Source organism: Oncorhynchus tshawytscha, linkage group LG13 (assembly GCF_018296145.1).
Source record: "Oncorhynchus tshawytscha isolate Ot180627B linkage group LG13, Otsh_v2.0, whole genome shotgun sequence".
NCBI lineage: Eukaryota > Metazoa > Chordata > Actinopteri > Salmoniformes > Salmonidae > Oncorhynchus > Oncorhynchus tshawytscha.
In genome coordinates this window covers 15,062,654-15,090,153 of record NC_056441.1, presented here as the reverse complement: position 1 = coordinate 15,090,153, position 27,500 = coordinate 15,062,654, and the positions used below count along the sequence as shown (strand labels likewise).

Sequence of the window (27,500 nt, the reverse complement as noted above, 5' to 3'; positions counted from 1 at the left end):
CATATACAGGATGCTACCCTCTACAACATAAACTTCACTATGTCACCAGGACATATACAGGATACTACCGTCTACAACATAAACTTCACTATGTCACCAGGACATATACAGGATACTACCCTCTACAACATAACCTCCACTATGTCACCAGGACATATACAGGATACTACCCTCCACTATGTCACCAGGACATATACAGGATACTACCCTCTACAACATAACCTCCACTATGTCACCAGGACATATACAGGATACTACCCTCCACTATGTCACCAGGACATATACAGGATACTACCCTCTACAACATAACCTCCACTATGTCACCAGGACATATACAGGATACTACCCTCTACAACATAAACTTCACTATGTCACCAGGACATATACAGGATACTACCGTCTACAACATAAACTTCACTATGTCACCAGGACATATACAGGATACTACCCTCTACAACATAAACTTCACTATGTCACCAGGACATATACAGGATACTACCGTCTAGAACATAAACTTCACTATGTCACCAGGACATATACAGGATACTACCGTCTACAACATAAACTTCACTATGTCACCAGGACATATACAGGATGCTACCGTCTACAACATAAACTTCACTATGTCACCAGGACATATACAGGATGCTACCCTCTACAACATAAACTTCACTATGTCACCAGGACATATACAGGATACTACCGTCTACAACATAAACTTCACTATGTCACCAGGACATACACAGGATACTACCCTCTACAACATAAACTTCACTATGTCACCAGGACATATACAGGATACTACCGTCTAGAACATAAACTTCACTATGTCACCAGGACATATACAGGATACTACCCTCTACAACATAAACTTCACTATGTCACCAGGACATATACAGGATACTACCGTCTAGAACATAAACTTCACTATGTCACCAGGACATATACAGGATGCTACCGTCTACAACATAAACTTCACTATGTCACCAGGACATATACAGGATACTACCGTCTAGAACATAAACTTCACTATGTCACCAGGACATATACAGGATACTACCGTCTAGAACATAAACTTCACTATGTCACCAGGACATATACAGGATACTACCCTCTACAACATAACCTCCACTATGTCACCAGGACATATACAGGATGCTACCGTCTAGAACATAAACTTCACTATGTCACCAGGACATATACAGGATGCTACCGTCTACAACATAAACTTCACTATGTCACCAGGACATATACAGGATACTACCGTCTACAACATAAACTTCACTATGTCACCAGGACATATACAGGATGCTACCCTCTACAACATAACCTCCACTATGTCACCAGGACATATACAGGATGCTACCCTCTACAACATAAACTTCACTATGTCACCAGGACATATACAGGATGCTACCGTCTACAACATAAACTTCACTATGTCACCAGGACATATACAGGATGCTACCGTCTACAACATAAACTTCACTATGTCACCAGGACATATACAGGATGCTACCCTCTACAACATAACCTCCACTATGTCACCAGGACATATACAGGATGCTACCCTCTACAACATAACCTCCACTATGTCACCAGGACATATACAGGATGCTACCCTCTACAACATAAACTTCACTATGTCACCAGGACATATACAGGATACTACCCTCTACAACATAACCTCCACTATGTCACCAGGACATATACAGGATGCTACCCTCTACAACATAAACTTCACTATGTCACCAGGACATATACAGGATACTACCCTCTACAACATAACCTTCACTATGTCACCAGGACATATACAGGATGCTACCGTCTACAACATAAACTTCACTATGTCACCAGGACATATACAGGATGCTACCCTCTACAACATAAACTTCACTATGTCACCAGGACATATACAGGATGCTACCCTCTACAACATAAACTTCACTATGTCACCAGGACATATACAGGATACTACCGTCTAGAACATAACCTTCACTATGTCACCAGGACATATACAGGATACTACCGTCTAGAACATAACCTTCACTATGTCACCAGGACATATACAGGATACTACCGTCTACAACATAAACTTCACTATGTCACCAGGACATATACAGGATACTACCCTCTACAACATAACCTTCACTATGTCACCAGGACATATACAGGATGCTACCCTCTACAACATAAACTTCACTATGTCACCAGGACATATACAGGATACTACCCTCTACAACATAACCTTCACTATGTCACCAGGACATATACAGGATGCTACCCTCTACAACATAAACTTCACTATGTCACCAGGACATATACAGGATGCTACCCTCTACAACATAACCTCCACTATGTCACCAGGACATATACAGGATGCTACCATCTACAACATAACCTACACTATGTCACCAGGACATATACAGGATGCTACCCTCTACAACATAACCTCCACTATGTCACCAGGACATATACAGGATGCTACCCTCTACAACATAACCTCCACTATGTCACCAGGACATATACAGGATGCTACCCTCTACAACATAAACTTCACTATGTCACCAGGACATATACAGGATGCTACCCTCTACAACATAAACTTCACTATGTCACCAGGACATATACAGGATACTACCCTCTACAACATAAACTTCACTATGTCACCAGGACATATACAGGATGCTACCCTCTACAACATAAACTTCACTATGTCACCAGGACATATACAGGATACTACCCTCTACAACATAAACTTCACTATGTCACCAGGACATATACAGGATGCTACCCTCTACAACATAAACTTCACTATGTCACCAGGACATATACAGGATGCTACCCTCTACAACATAAACTTCACTATGTCACCAGGACATATACAGGATACTACCCTCTACAACATAAACTTCACTATGTCACCAGGACATATACAGGATGCTACCCTCTACAACATAACCTTCACTATGTCACCAGGACATATACAGGATGCTACCGTCTACAACATAAACTTCACTATGTCACCAGGACATATACAGGATGCTACCCTCTACAACATAACCTCCACTATGTCACCAGGACATATACAGGATGCTACCGTCTACAACATAAACTTCACTATGTCACCAGGACATATACAGGATACTACCCTCTACAACATAAACTTCACTATGTCACCAGGACATATACAGGATGCTACCGTCTACAACATAACCTTCACTATGTCACCAGGACATATACAGGATGCTACCGTCTACAACATAAACTTCACTATGTCACCAGGACATATACAGGATGCTACCGTCTACAACATAAACTTCACTATGTCACCAGGACATATACAGGATGCTACCGTCTAGAACATAAACTTCACTATGTCACCAGGACATATACAGGATGCTACCCTCTACAACATAACCTTCACTATGTCACCAGGACATATACAGGATGCTACCGTCTACAACATAAACTTCACTATGTCACCAGGACATATACAGGATGCTACCCTCTACAACATAACCTCCACTATGTCACCAGGACATATACAGGATGCTACCCTCTACAACATAACCTCCACTATGTCACCAGGACATATACAGGATGCTACCGTCTACAACATAAACTTCACTCCAAATCAAAACTCAAAACCTACAACCTGATTATGGACGGAATTACAGAATCACCTGGAAGGTTTACAGCTACCAAAGATTATTATTCCAACGCAATACAGCAAATGCTCTGGAAAACAACAGAAACCTGAAAACACCATCCAACCAGGAACTGAGTGAGTAATGTTTAGTCTGAAGCTATATTTTATTTCCAAAAGCAAAGACGAAAAATACATTACATTGCTTTATAAGGACTGAATTAGCACTGACGTGTCAAGTGAGAGGTGTCAAAGCCCTTTAGCCCAACAATGGCAGGAGAGTCGCACAGTCTACTCCAACTAAATGGAGAGGCCTTAGAAGCTGCCTCCCGCTGTTCAGAGTTAATTAAAATACAGTACCCTGTTTATGTAAAGAATGACAAGACACGAAAAGAGCACAAAATGAAGCTCCTTCTGGAAAACCAAGAGACTTTTTGCTGACTATTATAAAAATGGGAACATCAGGAACCTCATCTTCCACACAGACCATCCCCTGGCAGGGCACAGTGCTATATTAGCACACTACCCCTCTGTTAAGAGAGGGGGTGTTAACGAGGGGTGGAAACTCAGGATACTAGACAACGAGGACTCTGAGTTAATATAAATCTCGTATTGGTACAGGGGAACCCCAAACAGTTTCAGCTGGACTTTCACCTAATCAAAGAATTAGCTCAGCAGGAGAAGCTCTCCCTTGAGAAAGATACCCCCACCCCGAGCGGGTCAGACCAGACCCCTTCATTATATAACCCCACAGACGAGCAACCCCAAACGGAAAGTCAACCTCCCAGCACAGAGTACTACCCTCTCATTGAAATGAAGGATACATTTACCCAGCTGGAGGTAAGGCAGGTGGAGCTGGAACATCAGGTGATTACACTTCAGTCAGCACAGACCCAGACAACAGTCCAGCACAACAACACCCCCTTAACCAGACCCGGAGAGCTGGAGGTGAAGAGAGACATATCTACACTCTGGACTGTGGTGAGACAACTACAACAGGAGAAAGAGCAGGATCAGGAGAAGAACAGAGCACTAGAGGAGAGGATCAGACTGCTGGAGGAGAGGTTGAGGGGGATGGAGGAGAGGGTGAGGGGGACGGCGTGTGAAAGAGAACAACCCACTAGAGAGGTGGCCAGCCCCCGCAGAGAAGCCAGCAGAACAGCCCAACTCAGCTCCCGATAAAAGTTTCGACACCACAGCAGAACAGTCCACCCCAGACCCTGACCACGTCGATATCACAGCAGAACAGTCCACCCCAGACCCTGACCACGTCGATATCACAGCAGAACAGTCCACCCCAGACCCTGACCACGTCGATATCACAGCAGAACAGTCCACCCCAGACTCTGACCACATCGATATCACAGCAGAACAGTCCACCCCAGACCCTGACCACGTCGATATCACAGCAGAACAGTCCACCCCAGACCCTGACCACGTCGATATCACAGCAGAACAGTCCACCCCAGACTCTGACCACGTCGATATCACAGCAGAACAGTCCACCCCAGACCCTGACCACGTCGATATCACAGCAGAACAGTCCACCCCAGACCTTGACCACGTCGATATCACAGCAGAACAGTCCACCCCAGACCCTGACCACGTCGATATCACAGCAGAACAGTCCACCCCAGACCCTGACCACGTCGGTATCACAGCAGAACAGTCCACCCCAGACCCTGACCACGTCGATATCACAGCGGCACAGACACATGAAGAAGCCCGGGCCCAGGGGATGTCACCCCCTCTGATCACACCCCTGTCAGCCACCCTGACAGCCCTCCTGACAACCCCTCCACACCCACTGAGGACATACACAAGACACAGATTGTACTCCTTATGGACTCAAACGGGAAGTATATACTACCAGGTGTGAAACAGGGAAGGGACTCGGGGGGTATGCTAATTTGGTATAGAGCTAACTCACTCCATTAAATTAATCAAAACAGGAATACTTTACATTTGGCTACAAATTCAAAAGGAAATAATCTAAAGAGAGAAAAATGTCCTCCTGTGTGCTAACAATATCCCCCCACTAGAATCCCCATACATCCCCATACTAATGAAGACAGCTTCTCCATCCTGGAATGGGAAATTAATAATTTCCAGGCCCAGGGACATGTACTTGTCTGTGGCAACCTATAAATGCCAGAACAGGTCAAGAACAGGTCAAGAACCTGACACCCTCAGCACACAGGGGGACAAACACCTGCCTGGAGATGACAGCATTCCCTCCCCCATATGCCCCCCTAAACACAACTATGACAACATAACCAACAAAAACGAGTCACAACTCCTGCAGCTCTGTCACACGCTGGGTCTGTACATAGTCAATGGTAGGCTTCGAGGAGACTCCTATGGTAGGTACACCTATAGCTCATCTCTTGGCAGTAGTACTGTAGACTACTTTGTCACTGACCTCAACCGAGAGTCTCTCAGAGCGTTCACAGTCAGCAAACTGACACATCTATTAGATCACAGCAAAATCACAGTCTACTTGAACAGAGCAATAATCAATCATGAGGCATCAAAGCCAAAGGAACTGAGTAATATTAAGACATGCTATAGAGGGAAGGAATGTAGTGTGGAAACCTACCAAAAAACTATTAGGCAACAACAAATTCAATCCCTTTTAGACAACTTCCTGGACAAACATGTCACTGTAATAGTGAAGGTGTAAACCTGACAGTAGAAAATCTTAACAGAATATTTGACCTCTCAACTTCCCTATCAAATATAAAAAATTCCAACAGAAAACCTGAAGAAAACTAACAGCAATGACAAATGGTTTGATGAAGAATGCAAAAACCTAAGAAAGAAATTGAGAAACCTGTCCAACCAAAAACATAGAGACTCAGAAAACCTGAGTCTACGCCTTCACTACGGTGACTCACTAAAACAATACAGAAATACACTTTAGAAAAAGAAGGAATAGCAAGTCAGAAATCAGCTCAATGTAACTGAAGAATCCATAGACTCTAACCACTGCTGGGAAAATTGGAAAACACTAAACAAACAAAAACATGAATTATCTATCCAAAATTGAGTCTTTTTGGCCCTATAACAAAGAACAAACAGCAAAAACATATGCATAATCAAATACTTTGACTATGTACAGACTCAGTGAGCATAGCCTTGCTATTGAGAAAGGCCGCCGAAGGCAGACCTGGCTCTCAAGAGAAGACAGGCTATGTGCACACTGCCCACAAAATGAGGTAGAAACTGAGCTGCACTTCCTAACCTCCTGCCCAATGTATGACCATATTAGATACACATTTCCCTCAGATTACACAGATCCACAAAGAAATTGGAAAAGAAACCTGATTTTGATAAACTCCCATATCCACTGGGTGAAATACCACAGTGTGCCACCACAGCAGCAAGATTTGTGACCTGTTGCCACAAGAAAAGGGCAACCAGTGAAGAACAAACACCATTGTATATACAACCCATAGTTATGTTTATTTATTTTCCCTTTTGTACATTGTTACAACACTGTATATATATACATAATACGACATTTGAAATTCTTTTGGAACTTCTGTGACTGTAATGTTTACTGTTTATTTGTATTGTTTATTTAATTTCTGTATATAATCTACATAACTTGCTTTGGCAGTGTTAACATATGTTTCCCATGCCAATAAAGCCAGTTGAATTTAATTGAGATTGAGGGGAGAGGGGGAGAGAGCGAGAGTGGGGGAAGAGAGAGAGCGAGGGGGAGAGAGAGATCGAGGGGAGAGAGAGAGATCGAAGGGAGAGAGAGCGAGATTGAGGGGTGAGAGAGATTGAGGGGAGAGAGAGAGATCGAGGGAGAGGGAGAGAGAGAGATCGAAGGGAGAGAGAGAGAGAGAGAGAGAGGGAGAGAGAGAGAAAGGGGGAGAGAGAGAGATTGAGGAGAGAGAGATTGAGGGGCAGAGATTGGGGGGAGATTGAGGGGAGAGAGAGGGACGAGAGAGAGAGAGAGAGGGAGAAAGAGAGAGGGAGAGGGAAGAGAGAGAGAGAGAGAGAGAGAGAGAGAGAGAAAGAGAGGGAGAAAGAGAGAGGGAGAAAGAGAGAGAGAGAGGGAGAGAGAGAAAGAGAGAGAGAGAGAGAGAGAGAGAAAGAAAGAGAGAGAGAGCGAGGGAAGAGAGAGAAAGAGAGAGGGAGAGGGAAGAGAGAGAGAGAGAGTGAGAGACAGAGTTTGAAAATGAGAGATTTTTTGCTTGCCATTTGGATGAGGCTCTCCTGGATTCTGTTCAGTGTTGTTCTCAGTCGGCTGCTGATCAAACCCAGACCTGATGATTCATACTGCAGAAGACACACACACACAGGCCCATTAATTGGCGCACACAGACACACACACAATCTAACCACAAACTAATCTTAGGATAGAATAGAGAGAGAAAAAAATAGCTATATCTTCTCAGTTTGGGAGCATTGTGAATGACTCTAGCATCTCTCTAGCGGTTAAGAGTGTTGGGCCAGTAACCGAAAGGTTGCTGGTTCGAATCCCCGAGTCGGCAACGTAGAAAAATCTGCAGTTCTGACCTTGAGCAAGGCAGTTAACCCCCAACAACACCTGGACACCGATGATGTGAACATTGATCAAGGCAGCCCCCCCACACCTCTCTGATTGAGGGTTAAATGTGTAAGACACCGATGATGTGAACATTGATTAAGGCAGCCCCCCCACACCTATCTGATTGAGGGTTAAATGTGTAAGACACCGATGATGTGAACATTGATTAAGGCAGCCCCCACACCTCTCTGATTGAGGGTTAAATGTGTAAGACACCGATGATGTGAACATTGATTAAGGCAGCCCCCCACACCTATCTGATTGAGGGTTAAATGTGTAAGACACCGATGATGTGAACATTGATTAAGGCACCCCCACACCTCTCTGATTGCTGGTTAAATGTGGAAGACACCGATGATGTGAACATTGATTAAGGCAGCCCCCCACACCTCTCTGATTCAGAGGGTTAAATGTGGAAGACACCGATGATGTGAACATTGATTAAGGCAGCCCCCCCACACCTCTCTGATTCAGAGGGTTAAATGTGGAAGACACCGATGATGTGAACATTGATTAAGGCAGCCCCCCACACCTCTCTGATTCAGAGAGTTAAGTGCGGAAGACACATTTCAGTTGAATAATTTCAGTTGTACAACTGACTAGGTATCCCCCTTTCCCTCTTCACATTACCATGACAGAGTAAAGAGCCTGGAGCCAGTCTCACACCACATTACCATGGCAGAGTAGGAGCCTGGAGCCAGTCTCACATCACATTACCATGACAGAGTAGGAGCCTGGAGCCAGTCTCACATCACATCACCATGACAGAGTAGGAGCCTGGAGCCAGTCTCACACAACATTACCATGACAGAGTAGGTGCCTGGAGCCAGTCTCACACAACATTACCATGATAGAGTAGGAGCCTGGAGCCAGTCTCACATCACATTACCATGACAGAGTGGGGACCTGTAGCTAACAACATTACCCTGACAGAGTAGGGACCTGTGACTAACAACATTACCAAGACAGAGTAGGGACCTGTAGCTAGTATCATACCACATTACCATGGCAGAGTAGGAACCTGTAGCTAACAATATTATCATGGCAGAGTAGGGACCTGTAGCTAGTATCATACAACATTACCATGGCAGAGTAGGGACCTGTAGCTAATAACATTACCATGACAAAGTAGGGACCAGTAGCTGGTATCATACCACATTACCATGGCAGAGTAGGGGCCTGTAGCTAACAACATTACCATGACAGAGTAGGGACCAATAGCTAGTATCATACCACATTACCATGACAGAGTAGGGTCCTGTATCTAACAACAGTACCATGACAGAGTAGGGACCTGTAGCTAACAACATTACCATGACAGAGTAAGGGCCTGTAGCCAGTCTCACACCACATTACCATGACAGAGTAGGGGCCTGTGGCTAGTATCATACAACATTACCATGACAGAGTAGGGGCATGTAGCTAGTATCACACAACATTACCATGACAGAGTAGGGGCATGTAGCTAGTATCATACAACATTACCATGACAGAGTAGGGACCTGTAGCTAATAACATTACCAGGACAGAGTAGGGACCTGTAGCTAACAACATTACCATGACAGAGTAGGGACCTGTAGCTAACAACATTACCATGACAGAGTAGGGGCATGTAGCTAGTATCACACAACATTACCATGACAGAGTAGGGGCATGTAGCTAGTATCATACAACATTACCATGACAGAGTAGGGACCTGTAGCTAATAACATTACCATGACAGAGTAGGGGCATGTAGCTAACAAGATTACCCTGACAGAGTAGGGACCTGTAGTTAGTATCCTACCACATTACCATGACAGAGTAGGGGCCTGTAGCTAGTATCATACAACATTACCATGACAGAGTAGGGACCTGTAGCTAATAACATTACCATGACAGAGTAGGGACCTATAGCTAACAACATTACCATGACAGAGTAGGGGCCTGTAGCTAGTATCATACAACATTACCATGACAGAGTAGGGACCTGTAGCTAATAACATTACCATGACAGAGTAGAGACCTGTAGCTAACAACATTACCATGACAGAGTAGGGGCATGTAGCTAGTATCACACAACATTACCATGACAGAGTAGGGGCATGTAGCTAGTATCATACAACATTACCATGACAGAGTAGGGACCTGTAGCTAATAACATTACCATGACAGAGTAGGGACCTATAGCTAACAACATTACCATGACAGAGTAGGGACCTATAGCTAACAACATTACCATGACAGAGTAGGGACCTGTAGCTAACAACATTACCATGACAGAGTAGGGACCTGTAGCTAACAACATTACCAAGGCAGAGTAGGGACCTGTAGCTAACAATATTATCATGGCAGAGTAGGGGCATGTAGCTAGTTTCATACCACATTACCATGGCAGAGTAGGAACCTGTAGCTAACAATATTATCATGGCAGAGTAGGGGCATGTAGCTAGTTTCATACAACATTACCATGACGGAGTAGGGACCTGTAGCTAATAACATTACCATGACAGAGTAGGGACCTATAGCTAACAACATTACCATGACAGAGTAGGGACCTGTAGCTAGTATCATACCACATGACCATGAAAGAGTAGGGACCTGTAGCTAGTATCATACATCATTACCATGGCAGAGTAGGGGTATGTAGCTAACAACACTACCATGACAGAGTAGGGACCTGTAGCTAGTATCATACCACATTACCATGGCAGAGTAGGGGCATGTAGCTAGTATCATACCACATTACAATGACAGAGTAGGGACCTGTAGCTAACAACATTACCATGACAGAGTAGGGACCTGTAGCTAGTATCACATCACATTACCATGGCAGAATAGGGGCCTGTAGCAAACAACATTACCATGACAGAGTAGGGACCTGTAGCTAGTAACATTACCATGACAGAGTAGGGACCTGTAGATAGTATCATACCACATTACCATGGCAGAGTAGGAACCTGTAGCTACAACATTACCATGACAGAGTAGGAACCTGTAGCTAGTAACATACACCATTACCATGACAGAGTAGGGTCCTGTAGCTAACCACATTACCATGACAGAGTAGGGACCTGTAGCTAACAACATTACCATGACAGAGTAGGGGCCTGTAGCCAGTCTCACACCACATTACCATGACAGAGTAGGGGCCTGTGGCTAGTATCATACCACATTACCATGACAGAGTAGGGACCTGTGGCTAGTATCATACCACATTACCATGGCAGAGTAGGGGTATGTAGCTAACAACACTACCATGACAGAGTAGGGACCTGTAGCTAGTATCATACCACATTACCATGGCAGAGTAGGGGCATGTAGCTAGTATCATACCACATTACCATGACAGAGTAGGGACCTGTAGCTAGTATCATACCACATTACCATGGCAGAGTAGGGATCTGTAGCTAACAACACTACCATGACAGAGTAAGGACATGTAGCTAGTATCATACCACATTACCATGACAGAGTAGGGACCTGTAGCTAACAACATTACCATGACAGAGTAGGGACCTGTAGCTAGTAACATTACCATGACAGAGTAGGGACCTGTAGATAGTATCATACCACATTACCATGGCAGAGTAGGAACCTGTAGCTAACAACATTACCATGACAGAGTAGGAACCTGTAGCTGGTAACATACACCATTACCATGACAGGTTAGGGACCTGTAGATAGTATCATACCACATTACCATGACAGAGTAGGGACCTGTAGCTAACAACATTACCATGACAGAGTAGGGGCCTGTAGCTAGTCTCACACCACATTACCATGACAGAGTAGGGGCCTGTAGCCATTCTCACACCACATTACCATGACAGAGTAGGGGCCTGTAGCTAACAACATGACCATGACAGAGTAGGGGCCTGTAGCCAGTCTCACACCACATTACCATGACAGAGTAGGGGCCTGTAGCCAGTCTCACACCACATTACCATGACAGAGTAGGGACCTGTAGCTAACAACACTACCTTGACAGAGTAGGGGCCTGAAGCCAGTCTCACACCACATTACCATGACAGAGTAGGGACCTGTAGCTAACAACATTACCATGACAGAGTAAGGGCCTGTAGCCAGTCTCACACCACATTACCATGACAGAGTAGGGGCCTGTGGCTAGTATCATACCACCTTACCATGACAGAGTAGGGACCTGTGGCTAGTATCATACCACATTACCATGACAGAGTAGGGGCCTGTAGCCTTTCTCACACCACATTACCATGACAGAGTAGGGGCCTGTAGCTAACAACATTACCATGACAGAGTAGGGGCCTGTAGCCAGTCTCACACCACATTACCATGACAGAGTAGGGGCCTGTAGCCAGTCTCACACCACATTACCATGACAGAGTAGGGACCTGTAGCTAACAACACTACCTTGACAGAGTAGGGGCCTGTAGCCAGTCTCACACCACATTACCATGACAGAGTAGGGACCTGTAGCTAACAACATTACCATGACAGAGTAGGGGCCTGTAGCCAGTCTCACACCACATTACCATGACAGAGTAGGGGCCTGTGGCTAGTATCATACCACCTTACCATGACAGAGTAGGGACCTGTGGCTAGTATCATACCACATTACCATGGCAGAGTAGGGGTATGTAGCTAACAACACTACCATGACAGAGTAGGGACCTGTAGCTAGTATCATACCACATTACCATGGCAGAGTAGGGGCATGTAGCTAGTATCATACCACATTACCATGACAGAGTAGGGACCTGTAGCTAATAACATTACCATGACAGAGTAGGGGCATGTAGCTAACAAGATTACCATGACAGAGTAGGGACCTGTAGTTAGTATCCTACCACATTACCATGACAGAGTAGGGACCTATAGCTAACAACATTACCATGACAGAGTAGGGACCTGTAGCTAACAACATTACCATGACAGAGTAGGGACCTGTAGCTAACAACATTACCATGACAGAGTAGGGACCTGTAGCTAGTATCATACAACATTACCATGACAGAGTAGGGACCTGTAGCCAGTATCATACCACATTACCATGACAGAGTAGGAACCTGTAGCTTACAACACTACCAAGACAGAGTAGGGACCTGTAGCTAGTATCAGACCACATTACCATGACAGAGTAGGGACCTGTAGCTAGTATAATACAACATTACCATGGCAGAGTAGGTACCTGTAGCTAACAACACTACCATGACAGAGTAGGGGCATGTAGCTAGTATCATACCACATTACCATGACAGAGTAGGGACCTGTAGCTAGTATCATACATCATTAACATGGCAGAGTAGGGGTATGTAGCTAACAACACTACCATGACAGAGTAGGGGCCTGTAGCTAGTATCATACCACATTACCATGGCAGAGTAGGGGCATGTAGCTAGTATCATACCACATTACAATGACAGAGTAGGGACCTGTAGCTAACAACATTACCATGACAGAGTAGGGACCTGTAGCTAGTAACATTACCATGACAGAGTAGGGACCTGTAGCTAGTATCACATCACATTACCATGGCAGAATAGGGGCCTGTAGCTAACAACATTACCATGGCAGAGTAGGAACCTGTAGCTAGTAACATACACCATTACCATGACAGAGTAGGGACCTGTAGATAGTATCATACCACATTACCATGACAGAGTAGGGACCTGTAGCTAACAACATTACCATGACAGAGTAGGGGCCTGTAGCCAGTCTCACACCACATTACCATGACAGAGTAGGGGCCTGTGGCTAGTATCATACCACATTACCATGACAGAGTAGGGACCTGTGGCTAGTATCATACCACATTACCATGGCAGAGTAGGGGTATGTAGCTAACAACACTACCATGACAGAGTAGGGACCTGTAGCTAGTATCATATCACATTACCATGGCAGAGTAGGGGCATGTAGCTAGTATCATACCACATTACCATGACAGAGTAGGGACCTGTAGCTAGTATCATACAATATTACCATGGCAGAGTAGGTACCTGTAGCTAACAACACTACCATGACAGAGTAGGGGCATGTAGCTAGTATCATACCACATTACCATGACAGAGTAGGGACCTGTAGCTAGTATCATACCACATTACCATGACAGAGTAGGGACCTGTAGCTAACAACATTACCATGACAGTGTAGGGACCTGTAGCTAGTAACATTACCACATTACCATGGCAGAGTAGGGGTATGTAGCTAACAACACTACCATGACAGAGTACGGACCTGTAGCTAGTATCATACCACATTACCATGACAGAGTAGGGACCTGTAGCTAACAACATTACCATGACAGAGTAGGGGCCTGTAGCCAGTCTCACACCACATTACCATGACAGAGTAGGGACCTGTGGCTAGTATCATACCACATTACCATGGCAGAGTAGGGAATGTAGCGAACAACACTACCATGACAGAGTAGGGACCTGTAGCTAGTATCATACCACATTACCATGGCAGAGTAGGGACCTGTAGCTAGTAACATTACCATGACAGAGTAGGGACCTGTAGATAGTATCATTACCATGACAGAGTAGGGACCTGTAGATAGTATCATACCACATTACCATGGCAGAGTAGGAACCTGTAGCTAACAACATTACCATGACAGAGTAGGAACCTGTAGCTAGTAACATACACCATTACCATGACAGAGTAGGGACCTGTAGATAGTATCATACCACATTACCATGACAGAGTAGGGGCCTGTAGCCAGTCTCACACCACATTACCATGACAGAGTAGGGGCCTGTAGCTAACAACACTACCATGACAGAGTAGGGGCCTGTAGCCAGTCTCACACCACATTACCATGACAGAGTAGGGACCTGTAGCTAACAACACTACCATGACACAGTCAGGGCCTGTAAGCCAGTCTCACACCACATTACCATGACAGAGTAGGGACCTGTAGCTAGTATCATACCACATTACCATGACAGAGTAGGTACCTGTAGCTAACAACATTACCATGACAGAGTAGGGACCTGTAGCTAGTGTCATACCACATTACCATGACAGAGTAGGTACCTGTAGCTAACAACACTACCATGACAGAGTAGGTACCTGTAGCTAACAACACTACCATGACAGAGTAGGGGCCTGTAGCCAGTCTCACACCACATTACCATGACAGAGTAGGGGACCTGTAGATAGTATCATACCACATTACCATGACAGAGTAGGGACCTGTAGCTAACAACATTACCATGACAGAGTAGGGGCCTGTAGCCAGTCTCACACCACATTACCATGACAGAGTAGGGGCCTGTAGCCAGTCTCACACCACATTACCATGACAGAGTAGGGGCCTGTAGCCAGTCTCACACCACATTACCATGACAGAGTAGGGGACTGTAGCCAGTCTCACACCACATTACCATGACAGAGTAGGGGCCTGTAGCCAGTCTCACACCACATTACCATGACAGAGTAGGGGCCTGTAGCCAGTCTCACACCACATTACCATGACAGAGTAGGGTCCTGTAGCCAGTCTCACACCACATTACCATGACAGAGTAGGGACCTGTAGCCAGTCTCACACCACATTACCATGACAGAGTAGGGACCTGTAGCCAGTCTCACACCACATTACCATGACAGAGTAGGGGCCTGTAGCCAGTCTCACACCACATTACCATGACAGAGTAGGGACCTGTAGCCAGTCTCACACCACATTACCATGACAGAGTAGGGGCCTGTAGCCAGTCTCACACCACATTACCATGACAGAGTAGGGGCCTGTAGCCAGTCTCACACCACATTACCATGACAGAGTAGGGACCTGTAGCCAGTCTCACACCACATTACCATGACAGAGTAGGGACCTGTAGCTAACAACATTACCATGACAGAGTAGGGGCCTGTAGCCAGTCTCACACAACATTACCAAGACAGAGTAGGGGCCTGTAGCCAGTCTCACACCACATTACCATGACAGAGTAGGGACCTGTAGCTAACAACATTACCATGACAGAGTAGGGGCCTGTAGCCAGTCTCACACAACATTACCATGACAGAGTAGGGGCCTCGGGCTAGTATCATACCACATTACCATGACAGAGTAGGGACCTGTGGCTAGTATCATACCACATTACTATGGCAGAGTAGGGGTATGTAGCTAACAACACTATCATGACAGAGTAGGGACCTGTAGCTAGTATCATACCACATTACCATGACAGAGTAGGGGCATGTGGCTAGTATCATACCACATTACCATGGCAGAGTAGGGGTATGTAGCTAACAACACTACCATGACAGAGTAGGGACCTGTAGCTAGTATCATACCACATTACCATGACAGAGTAGGGGCATGTAGCTAGTATCATACCACATTACCATGACAGAGTAGGGACCTGTAGCTAGTATCATACCACATTAACATGGCAGAGTAGGGGCATGTAGCTAACAACACTACCATGACAGAGTAGGGACCTGTAACTAGTATCATACCACATTACCATGGCAGAGTAGGGACCTGTAGCTAGTAACATTACCATGACAGAGTAGGGACCTGTAGATAGTATCATACCACATTACCATGACAGAGTAGGGACCTGTAGCTAACAACATTACCATGACAGAGTAGGGACCTGTAGCTAGTAACATTACCATGACAGAGTAGGGACCTGTAGATAGTATCATACCACATTACCATGACAGAGTAGGAACCTGTAGCTAACAACATTACCATGACAGAGTAGGAACCTGTAGCTAGTAACATACACATTACCATGACAGAGTAGGGACCTGTAGATAGTATCATACCACATTACCATGACAGAGTAGGGACCTGTAGCCAGTCAACATTACCATGACAGAGTAGGGGCCTGTAGCCAGTCTCACACCACATTACCATGACAGAGTAGGGGCCTGTAGCCAGTCTCACACCACATTACCATGACAGAGTAGGGACCTGTAGCTAACAACATTACCATGACAGAGTAGGGGCCTGTAGCCAGTCTCACACCACATTACCATGACAGAGTAGGGGCCTGTAGCCAGTCTCACACCACATTACCATGACAGAGTAGGGACCTGTAGCTAACAACACTACCATGACAGAGTAGGGGCCTGTAGCCAGTCTCACACCACATTACCATGACAGAGTAGGGACCTGTAGCTAACAACACATAACATGACAGAGTAGGGGCCTGTAAGCCAGTCTCACATCACATTACCATGACAGAGTAGGGACCTGTAGCTAGTATCATACCACATTACCATGACAGAGTAGGGGCCTGTAGCTAGACAGAGAAGGGACCTGTAGCTAGTGTCATACCACATTACCATGACAGAGTAGGGACCTGTAGCTAACAACACTACCATGACAGAGTAGGTACCTGTAGCTAACAACACTACCATGACAGAGTAGGGGCCTGTAGCCAGTCTCACACCACATTACCATGACAGAGTAGGGACCTGTAGATAGTATCCTTACCATGACAGAGTAGGGACCTGTAGACAGAGTAGGGGCCTGTCAGTCTCACCACATTACCATGACAGAGTAGGGGCCTGTCTCACAGCCTGTAGTCTCACACCACATTACCATGACAGAGTAGGGCTCCAGTCTCACACCACATTACCATGACAGAGTAGGGGCCTGTAGCCAGTCTCACACCACACATTACCATGACAGAGTAGGGGCCTGTAGCCAGTATCACACCACATTACCATGACAGAGTAGGGGCCTGTAGCCAGTCTCACACCACATTACCATGACAGAGTAGGGACCTGTAGCCAGTCATACACATTACCATGACAGAGTAGGGACCTACCATACCATGACAGAGTAGGGGCCTGTAGCCAGTATCATTACCACATTACCATGACACAGCTAGTACATACATGACAGAGTAGGGACCTGTAGCTAGTATCATACCACATTAACATGGCAGAGTAGCATGACAGTCCTGTAGCTAGTATCACCACATTACCATGACAGAGTAGGGACCTGTAGCTAACAACATTACCATGACAGAGTAGGGACCTGTAGCTAGTAACATTACCATGACAGAGTAGGGACCTGTAGATAGTATCATACCACATTACCATGGCAGAGTAGGAACCTGTAGCTAACAACATTACCATGACAGAGTAGGGACCTGTAGCTAGTAACATACACCATTACCATGACAGAGTAGGGACCTGTAGCCAGTATCATACCACATTACCATGACAGAGTAGGGACCTGTAGCTAACAACATTACCATGACAGAGTAGGGGCCTGTAGCCAGTCTCACACCACATTACCATGACAGAGTAGGGGCCTGTAGCCACTCACACCACATTACCATGACAGAGTAGGGGCCTGTAGCCAGTCTCACACCACATTACCATGACAGAGTAGGGGCCTGTAGCCAGTCTCACACCACATTACCATGACAGAGTAGGGGCCTGTAGCCAGTCTCACACCACATTACCATGACAGAGTAGGGGCCTGTAGCCAGTCTCACACCACATTACCATGACAGAGTAGGGGCCTGTAGCCAGTCTCACACCACATTACCATGACAGAGTAGGGGCCTGTAGCCAGTCTCACACCACATTACCATGACAGAGTAGGGGCCTGTAGCCAGTCTCACACCACATTACCATGACAGAGTAGGGGCCTGTAGCCAGTCTCACACCACATTACCATGACAGAGTAGGGACCTGTAGCTAGTATCATACCACATTACCATGGCAGAGTAGGGGCATGTAGCTAGTATCATACCACATTACCATGACAGAGTAGGGACCTGTAGCTAGTATCATACAACATTACCATGGCAGAGTAGGTACCTGTAGCTAACAACACTACCATGACAGAGTAGGGGCATGTAGCTAGTATCATACCACATTACCATGACAGAGTAGGGACCTGTAGCTAGTATCATACCACATTAACATGGCAGAGTAGGGGTATGTAGCTAACAACACTACCATGACAGAGTAGGGACCTGTAGCTAGTATCATACCACATTACCATGACAGAGTAGGGACCTGTAGCTAACAACATTACCATGACAGAGTAGGGACCTGTAGCTAGTAACATTACCATGACAGAGTAGGGACCTGTAGATAGTATCACACCACATTACCATGGCAGAGTAGGAACCTGTAGCTAACAACATTACCATGACAGAGTAGGAACCTGTAGCTAGTAACTACACCATTACCATGACAGAGTAGGGACCTGTAGATAGTATCATACCACATTACCATGACAGAGTAGGGACCTGTAGCTAACAACATTACCACCACATTACCACAGAGTAGGGGCCTGTAGCCAGTCTCACACCACATTACCATGACAGAGTAGGGGCCTGTAGCCAGTCTCACACCACATTACCATGACAGAGTAGGGACCTGTAGCTAACAACACTACCATGACAGAGTAGGGGCCTGTAGCCAGTCTCACACCACATTACCATGACAGAGTAGGGACCTGCCTGACACAGTAGGGGCCTGTAGCCAGTCTCACACCACATTACCATGACAGAGTAGGGACCTGTAGCCAGTATCATACCACATTACCATGACAGAGTAGGTACCTGTAGCTAACAACATTACCATGACAGAGTAGGGACCTGTAGCCAGTCTCATACCACATTACCATGACAGAGTAGGTACCTGTAGCTAACAACACTACCATGACAGAGTAGGGGCCTGTAGCCAGTCTCACACCACATTACCATGACAGAGTAGGGACCTGTAGATAGTCTCATACCACATTACCATGACAGAGTAGGGACCTGTAGCTAACACCACATTACCATGACAGAGTAGGGGCCTGTAGCCAGTCTCACACCACATTACCATGACAGAGTAGGGGCCTGTAGCCAGTCTCACACCACATTACCATGACAGAGTAGGGGCCTGTAGCCAGTCTCACACATTACCATGACAGAGTAGGGGCCTGTAGCCAGTCTCACACCACATTACCATGACAGAGTAGGGGCCTGTAGCTCTCAACACTACCATGACAGAGTAGGGGCCTGTAGCCAGTCTCACACCACATTACCATGACAGAGTAGGGACCTGTAGCTAACAACAATACCATGACACAGTCCTGTAAGCCAGTCTCACATCACATTACCATGACAGAGTAGGGACCTGTAGCTAGTATCATACCACATTACCATGACAGAGTAGGGGCTAACCATGACAGAGTAGGGACCTGTAGCTAGTGTCATACCACATTACCATGACAGAGTAGGGACCTGTAGCTAACAACACTACCATGACAGAGTAGGGGCCTGTAGCCAGTCTCACACCACATTACCATGACAGAGTAGGGACCTGTAGCCAGTCTCATACCACATTACCATGACAGAGTAGGGACCTGTAGCTAACAACATTACCATGACAGAGTAGGGGCCTGTAGCCAGTCTCACACCACATTACCATGACAGAGTAGGGGCCTGTAGCCAGTCTCACACCACATTACCATGACAGAGTAGGGGCCTGTAGCCAGTCTCACACCACATTACCATGACAGAGTAGGGGCCTGTAGCCAGTCTCACACCACATTACCATGACAGAGTAGGGACCTGTAGCTAACAACACTACCATGACAGAGTAGGGGCCTGTAGCCAGTCTCACACCACATTACCATGACAGAGTAGGGACCTGTAGCCACAACAATACCATGACAGAGTCGGGGCCTGTACCAGTCTCACACCACATTACCATGACAGAGTAGGGACCTGTAGCTAGTCTCATACCACATTACCATGACAGAGTAGGGACCTGTAGCTAACAACATTACCATGACAGAGTAGGGACCTGTAGCTAGTCTCATACCACATTACCATGACAGAGTAGGGACCTGTAGCTAGACAGGGGGCCTGTAGCCAGTCTCACACCACATTACCATGACAGAGTAGGGGCCTGTAGCCAGTCTCACACCACATTACCATGACAGAGTAGGGACCTGTAGCCAGTCTCACAACATTACCATGACAGAGTAGGGGCCTGTAGCCAGTCTCACACCACATTACCATGACAGAGTAGGGGCCTGTAGCCAGTCTCACACCACATTACCATGACAGAGTAGGGGCCTGTAGCCAGTCTCACACCACATTACCATGACAGAGTAGGGGCCTGTAGCCAGTCTCACACCACATTACCATGACAGAGTAGGGGCCTGTAGCCAGTCTCACACCACATTACCATGACAGAGTAGGGGCCTGTAGCCAGTCTCACACCACATTACCATGACAGAGTAGGGGCCTGTAGCCAGTCTCACACCACATTACCATGACAGAGTAGGGGCCTGTAGCCAGTCTCACACCACATTACCATGACAGAGTAGGGGCCTGTAGCCAGTCTCACACCACATTACCATGACAGAGTAGGGGCCTGTAGCCAGTCTCACACCACATTACCATGACAGAGTAGGGGCCTGTAGCCAGTCTCACACCACATTACCATGACAGAGTAGGGACCTGTAGCTAGTCTCATACCACATTACCATGACAGAGTAGGGGCCTGTAGCCAGTCTCACCACATTACCATGACAGAGTAGGGACCTGTAGCTAGTCTCATACCACATTACCATGACAGAGTAGGTACCTGTAGCTAACACACCACATTACCATGACAGAGTAGGGGCCTGTAGCCAGTATCATACCACATTACCATGACAGAGTAGGGACCTGTAGCTAGTATCACACCACATTACCATGACAGAGTAGGGACCTGTAGCTAACAGTTACCATGACAGAGTAGGGACCTGTAGCCAGTAACATTACCATGACAGAGTAGGGACCTGTAGATAGTATCATACCACATTACCATGACAGAGTAGGGACCTGTAGCTAACAACATTACCATGACAGAGTAGGAACCTGTAGCTAGTAACATACACATTACCATGACAGAGTAGGGACCTGTAGCCAGTCTCACATTACCATGACAGAGTAGGGACCTGTAGCCATGACAGAGTAGGGGCCTGTAGCCAGTCTCACACCACATTACCATGACAGAGTAGGGGCCTGTAGCCAGTCTCACACCACATTACCATGACAGAGTAGGGACCTGTATGACAGAGTAGGGGCCTGTAGCCAGTCTCACACCACATTACCATGACAGAGTAGGGGCCTGTAGCCAGTCTCACACCACATTACCATGACAGAGTAGGGGCCTGTAGCCAGTCTCACACCACATTACCATGACAGAGTAGGGGCCTGTAGCCAGTCTCACACCACATTACCATGACAGAGTAGGGGCCTGTAGCCAGTCTCACACCACATTACCATGACAGAGTAGGGGCCTGTAGCCAGTCTCACACCACATTACCATGACAGAGTAGGGGCCTGTAGCCAGTCTCACACCACATTACCATGACAGAGTAGGGACCTGTAGCCAGTCTCACACCACATTACCATGACAGAGTAGGGGCCTGTAGCCAGTCTCACACCACATTACCATGACAGAGTAGGGGCCTGTAGCCAGTCTCACACCACATTACCATGACAGAGTAGGGACCTGTAGCCAGTCTCACACCACATTACCATGACAGAGTAGGGGCCTGTAGCCAGTCTCACACCACATTACCATGACAGAGTAGGGGCCTGTAGCCAGTCTCACACCACATTACCATGACAGAGTAGGGGCCTGTAGCCAGTCTCACACCACATTACCATGACAGAGTAGGGGCCTGTAGCCAGTCTCACACCACATTACCATGACAGAGTAGGGGCCTGTAGCCAGTCTCACACCACATTACCATGACAGAGTAGGGGCCTGTAGCCAGTCTCACACCACATTACCATGACAGAGTAGGGGCCTGTAGCCAGTCTCACACCACATTACCATGACAGAGTAGGGGCCTGTAGCCAGTCTCACACCACATTACCATGACAGAGTAGGGGCCTGTAGCCAGTCTCACACCACATTACCATGACAGAGTAGGGGCCTGTAGCCAGTCTCACACCACATTACCATGACAGAGTAGGGGCCTGTAGCCAGTCTCACACCACATTACCATGACAGAGTAGGGGCCTGTAGCCAGTCTCACACCACATTACCATGACAGAGTAGGGGCCTGTAGCCAGTCTCACACCACATTACCATGACAGAGTAGGGGCCTGTAGCCAGTCTCACACCACATTACCATGACAGAGTAGGGGCCTGTAGCCAGTCTCACACCACATTACCATGACAGAGTAGGGGCCTATAGCCAGTCTCACACCACATTACCATGACAGAGTAGGGACCTGTAGCTAGTATCATACCACATTACCATGACAGAGTAGGGGCCTGTAGCTAGTATCATACAACATTACCATGACAGAGTAGGGACCTGTGGCTAGTATCATACAACATTACCATGGCAGAGTAGGGAGCTGTAGCTAACAACACTACCATGACAGAGTAGGGACATGTAGCTAGTATCATACCACATTACCATGACAGAGTAGGGACCTGTAGCTAGTATCATACCACATTACCATGACAGAGTAGGGACCTGTAGCTAACAACATTACCATGACAGAGTAGGGACCTGTAGCTAGTATCATACCACATTACCATGACAGAGTAGGGACCTGTAGCCAGTCTCAACATTACCATGACAGAGTAGGGACCTGTAGCTAGTTCATACCACATTACCATGACAGAGTAGGGACCTGTAGCTAACAACACTACCATGACAGAGTAGGGGCCTGTAGCCAACACTACCATGACAGAGTAGGGGCCTGTAGCCAGTCTCACACCACATTACCATGACAGAGTAGGGACCTGTAGATAGTATCATACCACATTACCATGACAGAGTAGGGACCTGTAGCCAGTCTCAACATTACCATGACAGAGTAGGGGCCTGTAGCCAGTCTCACACCACATTACCATGACAGAGTAGGGACCTGTAGCTAGTATCATACACATTACCATGACAGAGTAGGGGCCTGTAGCCAGTATCACACCACATTACCATGACAGAGTAGGGACCTGTAGCTAGTATCATACAACATTACCATGACAGAGTAGGGACCTGTAGCTAACAACACTACCATGACAGTCTCAGTAGGGGCCTGTAAGCCAGTCTCACACCACATTACCATGACAGAGTAGGGACCTGTAGCTAGTATCATACCACATTACCATGACAGAGTAGGGACCTGTAGCTCTCACAACATTACCATGACAGAGTAGGGACCTGTAGCTAGTATCATACCACATTACCATGACAGAGTAGGGACCTGTAGCCAAACAACATTACCATGACAGAGTAGGGACCTGTAGCTAGTGTCATACCACATTACCATGACAGAGTAGGGACCTGTAGCTAGCAACACTACCATGACAGAGTAGGTACCTGTAGCTAACAACATTACCATGACAGAGTAGGGGCCTGTAGCCAGTCTCACACCACATTACCATGACAGAGTAGGGACCTGTAGCTAGTATCATACCACATTACCATGACAGAGTAGGGACCTGTAGCTAACACCACATTACCATGACAGAGTAGGGGCCTGTAGCCAGTCTCACACCACATTACCATGACAGAGTAGGGGCCTGTAGCCAGTCTCACACCACATTACCATGACAGAGTAGGGACCTGTAGCCAGTCTCACACCACATTACCATGACAGAGTAGGGGCCTGTAGCCAGTCTCACACCACATTACCATGACAGAGTAGGGACCTGTAGCCAGTCTCACACCACATTACCATGACAGAGTAGGGGCCTGTAGCCAGTCTCACACCACATTACCATGACAGAGTAGGGGCCTGTAGCCAGTCTCACACCACATTACCATGACAGAGTAGGGGCCTGTAGCCAGTCTCACACCACATTACCATGACAGAGTAGGGGCCTGTAGCCAGTCTCACACCACATTACCATGACAGAGTAGGGGCCTGTAGCCAGTCTCACACCACATTACCATGACAGAGTAGGGGCCTGTAGCCAGTCTCACACCACATTACCATGACAGACAGAGTAGGGACCTGTAGCCAGTCTCACACCACATTACCATGACAGAGTAGGGGCCTGTAGCCAGTCTCACACCACATTACCATGACAGAGTAGGGGCCTGTAGCCAGTCTCACACCACATTACCATGACAGAGTAGGGGCCTGTAGCCAGTCTCACACCACATTACCATGACAGAGTAGGGGCCTGTAGCCAGTCTCACACCACATTACCATGACAGAGTAGGGGCCTGTAGCCAGTCTCACACCACATTACCATGACAGAGTAGGGACCTGTAGCCAGTCTCACACCACATTACCATGACAGAGTAGGGGCCTGTAGCCAGTCTCACACCACATTACCATGACAGAGTAGGGGCCTGTAGCCAGTCTCACACCACATTACCATGACAGAGTAGGGGCCTGTAGCCAGTCTCACACCACATTACCATGACAGAGTAGGGACCTGTAGCCAGTCTCACACCACATTACCATGGATTCACAGCTCATTTCAACACTTCTGTGATGTTTCGGTGTATAATACACACATCTGTGTCAATATGGGTGGGTAAAGCCTGATATAACGTGTTCATTTACACCTCTGCTTGGCGGATATAAATGCCAGGAAAAATGCAAAGTAGGGCACACTTTCAAATCTCTAGTGACCTACGTGGTAAAATGAAAGGTTAAATAAACAATATACACTACCATTCAAAATGTAGATATTCCATTAAAAAATCAGACATTTCCAGCTACAATAGTCATTTACAACATTAACAATGTCTACACTGTATTTCTGATCAATTTGATGTTATTTTAATGGACAAAAAATGTGCTTTTCTTTCAAAAACAATGACATTTCTAAGTGACCCTTAAACTTTTGAATGGTAGTGTATATCACAAGCATTTGCCAATTATATGTATCCGTCCTTGTCTGAACCAATATTTACCATTACCAAAAAAGGTGTTGTTTTGATTTACTGATGTGAAAGTGACAAAAGAGAAGAAGTCTAGAACAATAGAAATTCACTGAAAACACCTAAGCTGTTTCTATTGTAGGCAACCCAGTATATAGAATTGTCAACACATTATACTTTATGACTGAGGCCTGGGCTCAATATGAGTGCAGTCAACCATTACCATATCCAGCAATGATCTTGGTGTTTCCACCAGGCAGACAGAGAGACAATTCAAAGGAAAATAATGGTTTTGGAAGACCAACGTCAAATTTGCGTTCTGACACCAGGGGTTTTGTGACTAAGGCCAGGAGTTTTCGCTGGGCAGGTCACGTAGTCAGGAAATACTACTGGCCCTAATTACGACAACCCAGGCCTGAGATGAGAGAGCGATAGGGAGAACAAGAAAGGGAACAGGGAGAGATAGGCGGGGCTAACAGATAGGGGGAGGAGTAGGATGATGTGGATGATAAAGATCACACTGCAGTTTATGGGTCTCAACATGACTCCACTAGTAACAGGGCCGGAGCACCAGTCTTACCCAGCAGAAAGGGGCAACAGGCCTGGCCGGACCAGCCTCCCTGCACCCCTGATCCCCGGGCATAGACAGACGGGTTAGGGGCTGGCTTGGGAGCAGAAAGGGGCAACAGGCCTGGCCGGACCAGCCTCCATGCCCCCCTGATCCCCGGGCATAGACGGGTTAGGGGCTGGCTTGGGAGCAGCAAGGGCAAAAAAACTGCAACAATGGTGCAAATTAAACAATGAACTGGAGGAGCAACATAAATCAAACAAAGGCAATATAATGAAATTGGTGTTTTGTTATTTGGAGGACCAGATGGAGTGTTGGAAAAAGAGGGGTTTTAGAGAGCTGTTCTAGTGTTTGTCCTTCATACACTAATTTGAAGGGGATGATATAAGTGCGTGTGTGTGAGTGAGTGAGTGAGTGAGTGAGTGTGTGTTTGTGTGTGTGCATGCACGTGTGTACCCAGAGAGAGATGGAGAGGCAGGGTTGGTTTAGATATTGTGTAAACATCAGCCTCTCAAAACCCGGTAGACAGACGGCTGTCAAGGGGACAATAAACAGGATCTCCCACTAATGTTCAGATTTCTGCTAACTTTCTATTCAAGTGACAGCATCCCTCACTCACTCACACTGTTTCTCATTCACTCTCTCTCTCACTCACTCACACTGTTTCTCATTCACTCTCTCTCTCTCACTCACACTGTTTCTCATTCACTCTCTCTCACTCACACTGTTTCTCATTCACTCTCTCACTCACTCACACTGTTTCTCATTCACTCACTCTCTCACTCACACTGTTTCTCATTCACTCTCTCTCACTCACACTGTTTCTCATTCACTCTCTCACTCACTCACACTGTTTCTCATTCACTCACTCTCTCTCTCACTCACACTGTATCTCATTCACTCTCTCACTCACACTGTTTCT

The 27,500-nt window shown here is 46.5% G+C and overlaps 1 pseudogene; it reads right to left on the bottom strand.

Annotated features, from left to right (window-relative positions):
- The window catches only part of LOC112265801, a 294,298-nt pseudogene that overhangs the window by 69,329 nt on the left and 197,469 nt on the right, over nt 1-27,500 (bottom strand).